We start from the raw sequence: 17,168 nt of genomic DNA, 5'->3' as shown, positions 1-17,168 counted from the left end.
GCTGCATCCAGCTGGGCTATAAAAACCCCAGGGACAGAGCCTTTCCAACTTCCTGACCCCTCTGTGGCCTTACCAGAGTTCATCCACCAGGTACCATGGGGAATGTGGCATCCACACATGGTCTAAAAGTGCCAAGGGGAGGAAGAGAACCCCTTCCCTTGGGCCGTGCTTCTGCACACGGGGGTGGGAGGTGCTCCTCTTCTTCTCTGCCAGGGCGCACTGGGAGCTCACACTCAGCTCCTGTCCCACCAACCTCCAGGCCTTTCCCACACTCCGCAGTTCCTGAGGATGTTTTTCTGCTCAGGGTGTTCTGCATCCCACAGGTTACTGAGCCCTGTGCAGTGTTTGCAGTGACAGTAGAGCCAGGAGCTTGGTTGATGGGTGGCATCTTGTCCAAGTCCATGACTGCACAGGCAGTTGTCACCCTGCCACCATCCCCTCAGCATTAGCTGACAGAGGCATGGCTAAGCAGGGCTGCAGGAGACTGTGCAGCACTGCTGATCCCCACTGAGCTGCCTGTCACACCAGCCTGGCACGTAGCGTGGGCACTGCAGAGCACTAGTTCCTGCTGATAATGAAAAAATGCCTTCCCAGTGGTCACAAGCAGCTTGCCTCTGTAGATCCTTTGAGTCTGATAAGAGTTATAGCCACCCTCAAAGCATTTATCTCAGCATGGACACCAGCTTCAGCTTCTGCCTCCTATCCTCCTGCCTATTTTTACCAAACAGATAGGAATTTTATTTCTGTAAGATTTTTCCTTCACTGCTGAGACCAACTACAATTTCTGGGGCTAAAAAGACTGTCAAACACACAGTGTGATCACATAATCCTCACTTCTGATAAAGGTTTGAGGGATGTAAAGTGCTGGTTTGTAGCTTTTTAGTAGTGCCTTTACATTGAAAATGTAACCAAGAGTCATTTTAATATTAAGACTTTTCCCTTAACAAGGTATATTTCTTGCTGTTTTGTTTTTTTTTTTTTTTTAGGAAAAAACCAGAATATTGGAAGGAAGAGAATTAATCAAAAAACAGGAAAAAATCTTAAAGGTATGACATCTTATTGCATATAACAGTATGTGCTCTTTCTTCCTTTAGACCATCAGCTTTCTAGAATATTTCTAACAAAGGTAAGTACAAGAGCGTCAAATAGAGATGTAATAGAGTCAAATCTAGCACAGGTAAGAGTGTGGAGAGTAGGCTGGCCATTAGTCTCCAGGATACTAAAATAATGCAACACTGAGAAGTTTTGGGTCTAGAAGTTTTTCAGACCATAGTCTGCAAATCAGCAAGAGTATTTTTGAAACAACTAACCTTGTATTATTGGGAACATAAGTCATCCAGAAAGTTACTGCAATATAAAACTAATACCAGGAGGGTAGATTCCTGTAGATTTCTATCAGACCTAATTTGAGAGAGCAGGATATAATATCTGCAAGGGCAGCACTGGTGCTGATCTCATGCTAATAAGCTCTGACTTGACTTTTATTGCACAGCAGAACGATGGACTAATACTAAGATTGTTTGCTTTTCCTTTGAACTTTTAAGGACATGCAGATAAAAATAAATCACTTGCACAAGCAGCTCAAGCACCCTGAACTAATCGAGTCGTAAGTATTAGCAATGCCTTCTATTCTGTGTTTCTTTTTTATTGTATCCAGAATGTTTCCACATCTTCCATATGTGAAGCACATGCTATTGATTGTCAGTTAATATGGTTATGCAGCATCAAACAAACACCTCATATTTATGTAGAATAGCTTCTTTTTCTTGTCACATAATCACCCAACCACAGAAATGTAAAAGACATTTAGGTATGGAAAGTCCCATCTCATTTTTCAGCAGATTCCAGGAGTATCTTATCTTTTGCTCAGTAGACCAAAGTTGTAGGGCATACCCTGGATATTAATTTCAATTCTCTTTCCTAATAACCTGTAAGGGGCTCATAGCATTACTTTGCAGAGTAAGAAGCAAAAGCAGCAGCCTGAACAACAGCAGCAAAGCCTGCAGCTACATGCTTATTTTCAGAGCAAGTGCTCTCTCTTCATGACCAGGGCTCAAGTGACGCTTAAACCATGCTCCCCCTTCACCTTACCACTAGACTGCAGTTTCCTTTAAGTAACAAGGTTATGCAGGATTTCTGAGTTTCAAAACACCATATCTAAGTACAGAGCCCAGCACTAGGCTTCTCACTCTGACTCTCCCTTTTCCTAACTGCACTGCAATGCAGAAATCCTCCAACCTCACAGAACAGGAGGGGTTAAGTATTCCTTCTAGCAATCACTCCCAAATTAAGCTCCAAGTACAATGTGCCAGCAGGAACTATGAGACCAGTTTAAAAGCTCCTCTTTCAGTTCTCTAAAGTGGTTTGAGATTAAATTTTGTTCTCTGTGTTCTGCAGAGAAGAGCTGTGCAATGATATTATGCATGCACTGCATTAACTGTAAGAACAGAGGCTGAATTATAATACAAAGTTTAAAACAACAAGCATTTTGAAGTTAATCTACTGCTTGCAGTAGTACAGCTATCCCCACACCTGAGGGGTGCTACAGATCTATTTTAATTACTGTGGTGCTTCCACCAGGCAAAGTCATCAGAGAAGACAATACCAGACCTTACCTTGCCACCATGGTAGCACATTTGCTGGGGGAAACCCAGTAATACTAATACTTTCCAGCAATAAAATAATCTAAATAGTGTTAACTCTATGCTGTTGATATTCTCTTACCACTGTGTGGCAACTTCAGGATTGCTTTGTTTTACCTGATATCCAAGACTGGATGAATCCATGAATTCAGTTGTTCCATGCAGTAATTCCTATGAAGGACCAAGTAAAAATGTTCCCAAATTAGGTGCTTATTAACACATGAGAAGGTACAATATCCCACCACAAGAAGTCTGAGGCTCTCCATAGATGGTTGGATAACATGCAGCAGAGAGATGTATACATAGCTGCACTGAAATGATCATGATGGAAATCCTTCTCTTTCTTTTTGATAGAAGAAAAAACTCAAAGGAATTGCAGATTCCAATAAAAGCCTTGGGAGCAGGAAGCAGAAAAAAGGAGGAGAAGATGAAAAAGAATGCACAAGATGAAAGGCATATGCTTTGGTGGAAGAGGGAGTTTGAATGGCCTGGCAGTAAAAGCTGGCAAGAAACAAAATTTTGATCTTGTTAAGACAGTCAAGTGATAATCAGTGCCTGGTCACAAAATTCAGTGTGTGCCTCTCATGCCCTTGCTGCTGCTCCTGAAGACTGACTATATTTTGGGATCCTTATTTGTTCTCGAGTGCCTAGGGAGACAGAGGCTTTCTGAAAGCTGTCCCCAGACACCATGCTCTTGAGGTCCTTGCTCCTGCCCAGTCATAGCAAAATAAAGAAAGGTTCAACACAAAACATAGCAACATGTATTTTTAGAGAGAAGAAACCAAAACATGTTCAGTCTAGTAAGATCAGATTTAAGATTAAGGGAATTGGGAGGGATAAATTAAATATTTCTTACAAAGTTCTCAAAAGACCTGCTTGGCTTTGTCATCAATCTAGTCTTTACCTTTTACGCTGCTGCTGTGAGATACTTTTTAATGCAATTGCCTTTGTAATGGGAAGCAGTAAGAAACTCTTCTCCACAACCAAGGCATCTGTTAGGTTGCAGCTCCTCCTCATGATGTAGTTTTATAATTTTTGTTAACGGGCACTGGCAATGATCCGAGTTAGATGCAATCTCTGTTGGTGTTTTTTTTTCCACAGTCAAGAAAGAGAGAAGGTCTACAACTGCCCCAGCCCTCCCACCCAGAAGACAGCTATGGTGAAACGGGTAAAAGAGAACTTCATTGCTTTCCTTACACCTGCGCTTGCAGGGCACACTCCACCTCTCTTTGTTTCAAGCTGGAAACCTCCTTGTTTCACTAGATTAATTCTTGACTTTTTCAGTCCCAGTGGTTCCTTGTATCACTCAATTCCTGTGTCTCAGGGTCTCCACTTCTTGCTCAGTTTTGTTAGTGTGCAAACCCTTATAAATTGTTCAATGTTTGTTGTCCTGGAAGTTAGAAAACTGATTTTCAAAGTGATTCATGTCTTTTGTTTCCCTTTCTAGACCCAGAAATCCAGCCACCAAAAAAAATCCTCCTTCTCTCTTGGGTAGGTTGAATGTTCTCTTTGCATGCACACTTACTTAGTTACGCCTGGAGCACCATGGAGATAAAATCATTCTGACTAGTGCTGGAACATCAGGGGAGAAACAGTGCAAGCAAAAAAGACAGTGCAAGTGTAGAGTGGTGGGTGTGCAATCTTAGTGGATTAGCAGGTTGAAGTAATCTGGGTGCAAACACTGTTCTGGCCTCAGGTACATTTCCTTATGAATCTGCTCACCTGTCCCCTGTGAGAAAGCAGCAATTATGTGCATGCTGGCAAATGTGTCCTTCTTCCCTCCTCCCGAAGAAGAAAGGGAGGAAGGTTGAAAGTTTAACCTCCAGTTTTTCTCCCCCTGGGTGCTCCATTATCAGCCTCTCATCAAACCACTTCTCTACCATACTCCCCTCACCAGATGGATACTGAGGGGTTGCTGGTGGACTTTCATCTGCCTGGACCAAAGTAATGTGGACTTCCTGAGCCCCAGGGCAAATGATGGCACTTCTTTATTTCCCTAATTTTGTCTGAAAGTTTGAGGAAAATAAGATATTTATGAGTGAATTCTTCAGTTACTTTTTGGTGAGGGTAGAGCTGTTTCTGAAGTCATTTATAGGTTATCTGGTGAAGGCTGATGGTGTGAGAGTCACCAACTGTTGCTAATTTTCTTTGTCCCTTTCCACTAGCACTGGCAGGAGTGTCTCCCAAGACACGTTGTCCTTTCTACAATAGTCTTGTAGTGCCTTTGTGAAAGCAAAGTAATTTTCAGTTTCCTTCCATATGGAAGGAAGCTGTAAGATGGATCTTGCAGACAGTTTCCCAGAAAATAGATCAATTGGTTTTTCTCCTTGCTGAGGAGAGAGAAGCATTTTTTCACTGTTGCGCAGCCAAGTACAATTAGTGAGTTCTTATGGCTTTTTTTTTTTTTTTTTTTTTTAATTTGTGAAGCTTCATTTCCATTTAAATTCAAGCATTTTCACATCAGGGAAACGTTCCTGCCAGCACGGAGCATTCACCTGTGGGAATAATATTCCAAAAGGAGCACATAAAAGCACTGCAGGGTTTGTCAGAACAGAACAATGGAGAAGTGGTGTGGACCAAGAGCACTGACAGGACTAACAATGATCTCAGGCAAATTCCTTCCCTTCAGGCTTCAGTTGCCCACCTGTAAAGTGATGATAGTATTCACTGTGTCCTTATGTGTTTACACCACAAAACCTTTGATGGCAAGAGCCATTGGTAAGTGTTAAACTCTAGCCAAAGATGGACTCAATATTGCCAGCAACAGGAAGGAAGGATTCTGCTTTCACCAGGGTAAAAAATTACAAGATTATATGCTCTGATACTTTTTAATATTAATAGACCTTTTTTATAGTGTCTGTAATTTAAAAAAAATTTTTGCATTTATCTTTCTCTCTTGTTGCAGGAAGTCTGTCAGCTACTTACTGTGCTATGCCTGCTTGTACTTAACACTAGTCTTGGTTTATAAACACCTACCTGATCCTATCTGGACATACCAGCTGGACACACCAGACAGTATCTATCATCAGCCATGGACACACTAAGCCTAGAACATTTTGAAGACTCCAGGCTGGATTTCTGTAGGGTTGCCATTTTGCTTCTGGGAAGACCAGCACTTTAAATTAAAGCATCCATAAATGCTAAAATCACATGATAATACTTCTGTGAGAAATTAATTAGCTCCTCAGAGGAAGAAACTAAAGCCCACATATCTCAGCAAGAGTGAGCATGCTCAAGAGCATTTAGTTGTTTGCTGTAAGAGGTGGGTCTGAGATGCAGAATTTGCTTCAACATCCACATACCAGTCTGCTACCCAAATCCCTGAATGTCCTGTCCCCATCACCCCAGGCATGAGTGTAGCAAATCTGTAATTAAATCTAAATAGGATCTTCTGTTAATGCAACTGAAAATGACCCCATTATCAGTAGGGCAGTGATAGCTGACAGGAGCTGAAGCTTTGTCTTAAAAAATGCCTGATGGCCAACTCAGGCCCAGTCAGTTCTGTGGGTGTGCATGTCAGTCAGCCACCTTGCTGCCTCATGACAGGAGTCCTGCAAATGGCCTCTCTTGTGCACACAGGGCAATACTGATGCACACCCATGGCGAGCCACTCGTGAAGAGTGTGGGATTGACCCTTTTGATCATAACACAGGGATTACCTGCAGGCTGTGTCAAGCCCAGGTTTAACTTGGAGGAACTTGTAATGCACAGACCACTAGTCTGACAGGGTGCAGATTTCAGACATCCTGCATAGGCAGAGATCATCAATATGTCTTCTGTGTGCTTTACTGAGCAGTCAAGTCTTCCCCACTCACCTAAGCATACAAAAAACTTTGACTGAGCTCTCACTGGCCCCACAGAGCAGCACTTTGTGGATGGCTGAGAAGGCTTCAGGGCAACCTGAATTCTGGGCTTGGCAGTCCTGAGAGCCCTCCATGTCCTCATTTTCTACCTTCCAGAAGGGCACTGTGCTCCCTCTGTACTGAATAATTTTTTGGAAGCAGACTATCTGTGATCATGATGGAAAGCATGCTACCTCACAATGTCAAACCCAAGTGCTAAAGGACACCCAGATTCCTTGCCCCAGTTGCAAATTTCTGTGCCTCATCTCTGAAAGGAGACCAGGATGTTTTCCACACAGAGTCCATGTCTACTTCTCAGCTTAAAAAATGCATCTCAGTGCTTCGCCAAGTATAATCTGTTAACTGAATTTCTAAGTCTTGCAGACACCATGTTTTTTCCTGGGTTTTGCAAATTCACTGCCCATTGGCCCTGCCTGCTTTTTGCTGATCATGCAGCAATGAATTAGAGCTGTAGAAAAGCAAAATAACCCAGACAATTGTTTTAACTTCCTTTTCATGTTATCTTCTGCTCTGGATCTTTCTTCTCTTTTTCGAAGACCAGGAAGAGCATGAAAACCACTTTCATATGACACAGTATCTCACAAGGGTGTCTTGTCATATACCCAGTTTTTTTCCATGGCAAAGAAAAGGCAGTGCATGAATACATCTCCTGACAGAGAAAGGAGCCTAAACAATCAAAGCTGGGAAAGCAAATCCACATGAAACATCTATGATTGAGTGAAAGTGTGATGAGATCAAAGCACTGTAAAAAAAATCCTGTTTTATGTAGAAAATGGGGGTTTCAAATTAGAAAAAGAAAATTCACTAAAAGTATGAAGGGGGGATGGCACTGTTGAAGGACATCCTCCTTATGAGAGAGAACATTTGTAAGTATTCATATAAAAAAGCCTTGGTGTATTACAAACAAGTGTGAAAACCTGCAAAAGTATCATCTGACTGATGTGAGATGTTGCATGGTACAGCTCCGGCTGCTGCCTGCTTTCCTGTGTCCAGCTCGGGGCATGCTTCTAACACTGGCACTCTGTGTCCAACTCCTCACACTCCTTGTGAGGCTGGGCTCGTGCAGCACAGGGGAAAATTTGGCAGTGTGCTCCAAGATGAACATCTCTTACTTACTGCTCTGTCTCCATTAAAAAAAATAAACTGCCCCCCCCCCCAAAAAAAAACCCAAACAAAGAAAAATCCTAAGCCATCTCCATTATTCCTTGTAATTGCCATAACATACAGGTTGTGATCCTTGTGACAGGAGACTTTTTTGCAGAAAAAGTTGTGGTGGAGCGTGATTTTAGTACTGTTGTTCAGCTCTGTGAGCTTAAATTTTTGTGAACATCTTGACCACAGGGTTTAAAACACAGGATGAAGCAGTGTGCTACTTGATGGTGGCACAAAAGAAAATAACTGGATTGGACAGCCCAGCTTACAGCCATGCCTGGTGGAGTGGATGGGGAGCTGCTGTGGGGACGGCATGGGAGGGCAACAGGGATGTTATGGAGAGACCAGCACCGATCTGCTGCATAAAGCCAAAGCAGTTTCCCTGTCTTGTCAGCTGACAGCTCCTCCTCCCTCCCCCTCACTCTAGGCAGGAGGAAGGGCACTTTCAGCCCCCTGGTGATGTGCAAGAGAGAGCCTTGAATGGAGCTGCAGTGGAAGTGACAGCAAAGGTGCTGCTGGGAGCAGCCTGCAGTCTGTCAAACCCCAGCATCCAGCCATGGATGCATTACCAAAAACATATTGTGCAGAACTTAAAAAAGGAGACAATATCACTGCTTATCTGCTTGCTTCCTTTGTGCATCCTAAATTTTGCTTTTTTAGCTGCTACTCAGTTTATATGCCTCAGGCATACTGTGTTCAGTGAAGTTTGATTGTGGAATTGTGAATTGCTACAGATTTCTGTCTATGGTTTTTCCCAGTTGGGTTTATCTGACCAGTACCCTCTCCTCTGGTGGAACTGTATTAAATCATTATGTATGAAAAAGAAGTTAATTAACTTCCATGTCAGCTCTTCACTCCTGTCTCCCATAATTTCAGGAGGAAAAGTGTCCAAGTTTTGATTGTATGCAATAATTTTCTCATGGAGTTTTCATATTTTGAGCTGATGAAAGGCACTGTTTTGGGTGCAGCTGAGCCACATGTCCCTCTTCATCCTCCACAGAGCAGAGGGAATCCTCAGGACAGGACAGTAGGTCCCTCCATCAGACCCATCAAGCTGGTGGCTTAGAGTGGTCTTGATGCAGCTAATCCAAGTTTTCTTGCAGCTGTCTTGATTTACTGGATCTTTCAGGAATGCTTAATTGACTGCAACATGAAGAGCTGTCATTTTATATATTATCACTTTAATGCTGGACGGGATTTTCAGGTGAGCTCCTTCCATGGTAAGCCTGCTTCCACTGATGTCAGAAACAGCTTTGTTTCGAGGGCTCTGCAGTATCACCTGCGTGTCCAGCATGCTCTGGGGGTTAGGTATCACTCATGTTTTTATTTCCATTCTAAAGTTTTGTCTCCTCTCCACTTCTTCCCTGCTTAGGTGGAGCAAAGATGGTTGCTGAAATCTGACCACAGTATCTTGAGGAACTGTGTGGTCATTTTGGTTCTGACTGACTTGCTTGAGAAATCCTTCAAAATTTCTGTAGCTGTTTCTCTCTGAACCAGAAGTTATTTAAGGAGTGTGGGGGTTTATAACTTTGAAACACAATAGTGCTGAATACTTACAGTCTGTCTTGCTAGTGCCTGGAGGAGGTGAAGAGTAGGTACGGGTGTAACTGAGCACACTGCAGAACAGGGATGCAGAGGTACATCTGACCATTTACATTCTCTGGGAGACCCTTTCTTCACTGTTACAGACTCTGACTTTAAGGCAACTTGCTGTTGCTCTAGACAGGTTTTAAAAACTTCCAATGCATTGAAATTCATCACCCTAGGCAAGTAAATGCGGAGCTCATATGCTTGCATAACCTGTTCCCCAGCACAACACTGCCTCACCAAATAATAACCTTGATATTCTGCATTCCACAAAGGACTGATGGATGTGGATGCAAAAAGGTTTAGGTGGATGCACGTCTGAAAGCCGGAATAAGTAGTTGTAAGAGAAATCTCTTGAAGGTTACTAAATAGTCAAACTGCATTAGGCTCTGCAAATCCTCTGAGTGGAAAATAGGTGGGGATAGCACTCAGCAGATATGCCATACATATCTTTGTCCTTTTCTTAATTTTCCCTGGATGTCTGACTGTGGACACCATTCTTATGCATTCTTCATATTAGACATATTCATCAGTATGGTTCTGACAAAATTAAACACATTTCCCTTTGACCCCAAGATATTCAGGTCCTAGAGAAAAAAATAAATAGAAGTGTATGTGTCAGATGGGGGCAATAGGACAAATCAAGTGTCACTAGGATATTTTAATGAAAAATCCCTTCACCAGGATTTTTTCTTCTGAGAAACTGAGAAGCCTCAAAAAAGAAATGTAAACAATAATTATCTGATGCTTTGGAATGTGGCAGGTGCATCTTTGATTGGTTCCATGTGAATTGTTTTTACTTAATGACCAATCCCAGTCCAGCTGTGTCAGGACTCTGGTCTGTCATGAGTTTTTATTATTCATTCCTTTCCTAGCCTTCTCATGTATTCTTTTCTCTCTATAGTTTAGTACAGCTTTAGTATAGCACTTTTAAATATAATAAATCAACCTTCTAAGAAATATGGATTCAGATTAATCTCTTCCCTCATCCTGGGATTCGCGAACACATCGACAATCAAGAAAAGTGAAAGCCTAGTACTCAAAACAAAAGTGGTTTGGGTCTGCCTAGCCCCACTGGCCTGAAAGGGAAGAATAGGGTCTGACTGTGGTTTTATGTAATAAGAGCAGTCACAGGGGATGGATTACCAAACAGGAGCTTACCAGCTACCCTCTGGAAGAGAAAACAAATCCTCAGAATCAACAAAGGTCCAGAGCAGGGCCTGCAACAACTGCAATGATGCAGCAGTAGGACACTGTGCTTGACCTTACTGGGAGGTGCTGCTTGTCAGCCCCAAGAGGGCTTTGGGAAGCCCTTTCCTGACCTCTGAGGGTGGCTCACACACGCTGCCAGGGGTACCTGTGTAAGCAGTGTTAGTCTCACCACAGCTCATTTTGCTCTATATCTTGGAGCATTAGCGATGGCAGACAAACCAAGGTGTCCTTTGGGACAGCAGGTTAGTCAGCAAATGAGCCTGCTGACAGGTCATCTGCTGGTAATTTGGCATTTCCATTTATTAGGGTGTACCTAAGCAAATATGCTGACTGCCTCTGCTTCAGACGTTCACATCTGTTCTCTGTAATGGTACCTGCACACCAGTCCTTCCTGGGAGAATCCTAGGCAGCAGTGATTCAGCAGTGATTCACTCGGGTCTTGTACAGTCTTGTGCTGGTGGGCATGCTCAGCCATCCAGAGAAAAGAGGGAGAGGAAGGGTCTGGATGTGTCTGAAGAGGAGCAACCGTATTAGTCCTTGATTGCAGTGGGTGACAGGTCTAGGCATTTGCACGCGTTATCTGAGCTACCGGCTAGAGGCTACAAGAGTTAATGCCAATGACTTCCATATCAAAGGGCTTTCTGAATAAGTACCAGAACAGACAATTCCCTCTTGAGTGTTTTGGGTGCTTTTTTTTCTTTCTTTTTTTTTCTTTTTTTTTTTTTTCTTTTCATTTCCAAATATCAGAAGGAGTAATACCTTAATCTTTTAAAAGAAGTCTTCATAAGGCAAAAATCTGGCTCTGGAGTGAGGTTTATAACATACTCGTAGATGGACAACCTTAAGAAAGCAAGAAACCTTAACAACCTTAAGAAAGTAAGAAACATGTAGGTTCAGAAAAGGAAGAAGATTAAATAATTTCTGTCATTTTCATGGAAAAAAAGTGCCAAATGTCTTCTAAAATATCTTATATATCCAGTGTGCATTAATGTATCGGTTAAAAGTCAGAGAACTATACTTTAAAGACTGAGCCACACCATCTGGTTATCTCCCTGCACAGTGCCCTAAGCATATGGCCAGAGAGAGCATATTTCCTCTTCCCTTCTCTCCTGTCTCCTTTTTTATTCTGCCTAGCCTCATTACCTTAGATTTCCTTACACTGAATTTCTATGCATAAACCATTCATTTGCCTTCTCTCTTAATATAGCTGCATGATTCTGAACATCATTTAGACTGGACTGGCAACTCCACATTTTGCCTTGTCAGAAAAATTATTCACATTAATGCCTATTCATTTCCCTAAATCATGATATACAGGGAAGCAAATTGGTCCTAAGGATGCTCTTTGTGTTACATTACTGCCTCTTTCTTGTCACCAAAGACTGTTTTCATGTCAATTCACTCTTCTGTTTTCAAACTCTCATGTTCAGAGAAATTGTGGTGATAAGGTAAAGCTGTTATCTGCTGATAAAAATGGCTTTGAGTGTTTATGTGCTATAGATTTTTTTAACTAGGTGCCTCTTCACTTGAGTAAAACTCCTTGAATAAGACCCTTTTCATGCTAAATAACTTGAAAAGCACTCTGAAGAGCATATTTTTTGCTAAAACTCCATTAGTTGTGTTGGCCTTCAGGTGTGGATCCCTAGTGGGTGTATTTCTCTGTCTTATGTATATAAATTAACGTTAGCAAGAAGCTATGGCTTCACCCATCCTTGCCTCTGGGCAGTCTGACTGCAGTGGTGTTTTTCTGTCTGTGGAAAACACCACAAGCTGCAAAGAAATGAGGGTCCAGCTCTCTGATTTTTGTGATGGTTGTAGTGAAAAATATATGGCCAGCACTGTACATCATGTACTTCTATTGAACCTCTTGCCTGAACTTACATTCTACAAATACCTCACCTAGCATCAGATTTAGTTAATATTTCTGCCTCCCTTGAGCCATTCCATCTAGGTTTGTGTCCAAATCTTGAGGCACCACAGCCTCAAGGTATTTTTCCAATGCAGGTCTGCTGGGCATTGCTCATGGCTGTTTGCACACACATTGGAGAATTAATGCCCACAGAGTCATATCAGTGCAGGGTTACTACCAGATTATTGTGTTTCTGTGGAAAGCAGTCCATTTGCAAGGAGACAGCCAGGTCCTACATAACCATCCCTCCAGCAGAAATTGAACATTCTCAGTTCTCTTTCTATATATGATTCTTGAGGGAAACAAAAAGGGTTTTCTTTGTATGGCTCATTGTAGCCTTTAGTACCATGATTTGTCCAAAATCAGGGATAGAATCCAGATCATTGTTTTTGCTTCAAGGGAGTTGCTGTGGTGGTATTTCAGGTTTAGTGCTAACCAACACAGCCCACAAAAATCAACAGTGCAGAGAAAGAGATGTGCCAATGTCCTTAACAGAACTTCTTAATAAAAGGATGTTTAACCTTGATTGACTTATCCAGATGCAGCAAGGTTTCATAAAATAACAAATACATCAACATATGGTAGGGACATGATGTTTTCATTTGAGTTCCACTTGTGACACAATCTGACAGTAGCAATTTGGAAGAGAAATAAACCAGCCCAGCTTGGAAAGAATCTATAATACAACTGCTCAGTAGGAGCTCTATGGAGACAGCCTACTACTTTCAGGGATGAGAGCAATTTTGCTGCCTTTCACCAGCAGAGTAAGGAAAGCTGAATGCTACTGGGAAACTAGGGACACTAGTACATAATACATGTGGAGTGTTTTGCACAGAGTACAGAATAGCATGACCAACATATCAGCCAGGAATTTTTTATCTCCCTGGTATGGGAAATCCTGCGTTAAATACAATTATTACAATTGATTATTTGAAGAAAAGATGGTGTTTAGGTCTGGGCTTTGGCTTGACACTTGGGGTGTGTTGAGAATTTTTCCCAGCTCTGCCCAGGGCCATGGGGGAAGCATTTAGTATGTGCCAGATTCAATTTCATATCTATAAAATTCAGACCCTAATTATTTTTTCTGCTCTATCTTTTGAAGTGGGAAGGATTATCAAAGCCCAGTATGCACTGGGTCCACAAAAGAATCACTGTGTATTCGAGGAGTGCCCAACATGCCTGCACCCCAGCAGAGGGATGTCTGTCTGTAGAGAAGAGAAGTGGAGTGACCTCTATATGTCACTTCACTCCACCAGCTGCCCAGGGATGGAAAAATGCTTGCCGGAGGCTATCCTCACTCCCCGAGCATCCCAGTGAGCAAGTGAGGTTCCAACAAAAGACCAAAGCCATGAAAAACACAGCAGATGTGAAATGCCTTCACTTCAGTCAATTTTGTAAATTGCTTCTCCTTCGGTGGCCCGGATAAATATCTTTCTTTTTATGTTGAAAAATTATTAACTGCGTTGTGAGTTGCCATGGATGCGGCACTTGGTTTATTGCAGACTGTGCCTCTTACTGTGCTGGACCTCATTTTCAGTGCTCTCCTGGGCTTATAAATATTGGGTAAATTGGCCCACTTTTTCTTGGAAGTCACCAGCAAAATCACCACTAATTTAAAGGTGTAGTCTCAGACCCATTACATTATGTTACTTTTTTATAACATCGATTACCTCTGTTCTGACAGCCCCCTATTCTGCCTAGCAAGTCAGGTTTCCACTCAGGTGCAAATAAATCTAGAAAAAACAATAAAAGAACAAAAACAAACCTTTCCCTCTATAAGCCAGCACAGGAGGCTGTTTGTCCCTGGGAATGGTTTTCCTTGAGACTCCATGGCGAGTGTTCTCATGAGTACACAAAAAATTGTAGAAACTGTAGAGAAACTGCCTCTGCATTGCAGCAAGGTATTTGAAGAAATCAAAGTGATCTGCATATAGTATGTTGTTTAGCTGCAGTAGTTTTCCAGCCGGCCACAGTGTCAGGGACTGAGTGGATGGTGCTGACAGATAAACGTTTGAGAATTGCTTGGACTGACTATAGCTGCAATTACTGTAATGAGATGAAATTTGTCTTTGGCCTTCTCAGAAGTTATTTCCAAAAAAATGGATAGTGATAGGGTCTAATCTTCAAAACCAATTGGCAATATTGCTAAAAAATTCTATGGAAATTTCCTTGTACTCAGTTGTTTGTTCTTTTGCTCTAAACCATTATCTTTCTTTTCAGAGGAAGGAATACTGCAGAGGCACAGACGTCAACAGAAATAATTTTTTCTGTACAGTTACATTTTTAACATTTCTTCTGTGATTATAAAAAAAACCCGAAAATCCAACAACAAACAAACAAAAAGATTCTCAATATTTAAGGGTCACTCTTGAATTTGAATTTTCTGATCTCTGATGCAAACCATCAGATTTTAGTCTTCTTTTTTATTCACCTGTTTAAATCAAGCCATGCAAGGGCATCTTGGATTGCCATAGAGCAGAGTCTCACCAGAGCAGGACCTACAACGCAAGGTGCTCTACTTTCGTAGAGCCTGGGGCAGTTTTCATGCAGGCTTGCTCCTTTGTATTTTGTAAGGCGGTTTGTGATACTTTCAGTGGTAAAAACTTCCCAATAAATTTTCTTGTTTTCTCAAAATCTTTGAAGTTGTCTACAGTTGGATCCCCCCATCCTGTTTAAATGACTTGCATGTAAAATGAGATATCTAAAGCAGAGAACAGGAATAATGTAGTGACTTGTCCAAAGTTGCTTTAAATACTATTCTTTTAATAGCTATCCATTATTATTATTAGTTTTTCTATGCTGTCAGCTTTCACTCATTTTAAACAAAGAGAAAAGAACATGGAATTTCAATTCTCTTCCCTTAGGACTTGTTACATCCCGATCACTCACCCCAATGTTGGTAACCCTGATTCAGGACAACATAAGTAAAGAGAGAATTAGATGCACAGCTACCTTCCCTGAATGGACAAACAACCCAGTTCCTAACTGGGCTAGTCAGAAGGAGAAACCGTTTGGTTTGCCAGGTTGATTAAACTGCTTTCCATTTCCTCCCTGCTTCCTGTACCCATTTTACACTCTCAGCCCAGGAGGTACCTGTGTGTCCCAAGGCTCAGCCCCAGCCTCAGCTAGCACAAAGAAATAAGTAGGGATGAGACAAAAGTTGGCTGAGAGGACTTGAGATAAGAATACATTTAGTGCAGGGCCAGCACGTTTCTCAAAGGACCTATAGAGGTTTGGGGATAGGTTTGTCTTTTGTCTGCAACCAGCCAGGTTGTGGCCTTGCTTCATAATACAGCTTTTTATCCTGAAGTTTTTCAATAGTTGTAGAAAATAAGGGCAGAAGGAAAACAAATTCTGGAAGAGAATTCTGCAACAGCACACAAAGGACATTCTCAGTATTAGTGGACTGTACTGGACACAAGGTGATTGGAAATAATGTAGGGCAAGTGCCACTCAATGAAAAATGATATGGGTTTGACTTTAAATAAGATTTCATAAATCCTGGTGAGAGAAGTGAGAGAAGAGTAGGAGAATGAATCATTCCAAGCAATTTCAGAGCAGTTTACATAGTCTGACATTTTATGTCAAGCCACCTAGCTCTCCTATTTTTAGTAAAACTAGAGATGGGTCCAAAGTGTGAGGATTAGAGGTAATACTTCTCAGCATTTGCAGATCTTGGATAGAGATTTTTGGCTCCACTGTCAGCAAAGATTTGTAGAGATTGAAAGAAAACAATTTTTTCCAAGTTTCAGGTTGTGTTGTGTTTCAAAGATTTGGTTCAGGAATGTTTTGGCAAATCAAAACCAGAAGTATTTAAATGGTGAGAACAGCAAAGGAAACAAAGGTTTCAAGATGGAGAGAGGTTTGCTGTTATTCAGTAAAGTGCTTTATCAGAATTGAGGCAAGCATATGAAGTCCAGGGTAAAGAAGCTACTAGCAGTAGGCTGTTACTCTTATTTCATAATTAAGCTATACAACAGGTACAGTTAGTAACGCTGAAATTTTGGTAGAATGGAAGAATTGTAATAAGTAATATCAGTTTGTTAGACACAATTTTATTTTTTTAAAGATCTGGGTGCTCAAATTCTTATCACTTTTTCTAACATTTACTTGTATTTGGAGGGGGGTTTCAAATAAATCAGGCAATATTGATTCTTCCATCAGTAAGCAAATATCATGTCTGATAACTATGACTGTTATATCTATGAGGGGAAAATATTTTACTAGTAAAAATGAGACATTTGCATACAAAGACTGATTTTGGGAGAAAGAAGTTTTGCTTCTTTCCCACAGACCACGTACATGGGCTTGTTTTTCCATGGTTTGTTTGGCGTTTTGTATTGCTCTAATGGATGATTTTTGACAGCGTAAAATAAAGGCTGGTGTTCCTGACTTTAAGGCAATTTGTGTCAGCCAAATATTCTGCCTCGTGGCATTCTCTGTCCCACTTGCTGTGCCAAGGTGGCACAGCACAAGCACCATTCCCTGCAAGGTGCTCACCCTTTCAAGCTTTTCCCAAGCACCCATATTTAGGTTAGCCATGGAAAACCAGGCTGTTCTTGCATCCGCTGCAGAGAGCAGTACAAGCACAGGGCAGCAGCTGCTCCTCGAGTCCTTGAGCCCAAATGACTGGCTTTCCTCTCCACGTCACACTAGAAAAGGTGACATTATGGGGCAAGAGAATCTCGTGGTATTTCTTAAGAAAACAATCAAAAAGGTGATTGTTTCCTGTAAGGCTTCCATTCAAGTAATTTTGCATCAATTTCAAGTAAAACCAAAGCCACTCTAGTACTGACTTGATTA

The sequence above is a fragment of the Pyrgilauda ruficollis genome, unplaced genomic scaffold (genome assembly GCF_017590135.1).
Source record: "Pyrgilauda ruficollis isolate IOZ18807 unplaced genomic scaffold, ASM1759013v1 scaffold2, whole genome shotgun sequence".
In the NCBI taxonomy this organism is placed as follows: domain Eukaryota; kingdom Metazoa; phylum Chordata; class Aves; order Passeriformes; family Passeridae; genus Pyrgilauda; species Pyrgilauda ruficollis.
Note: the sequence above shows the minus strand (reverse complement) of the source record.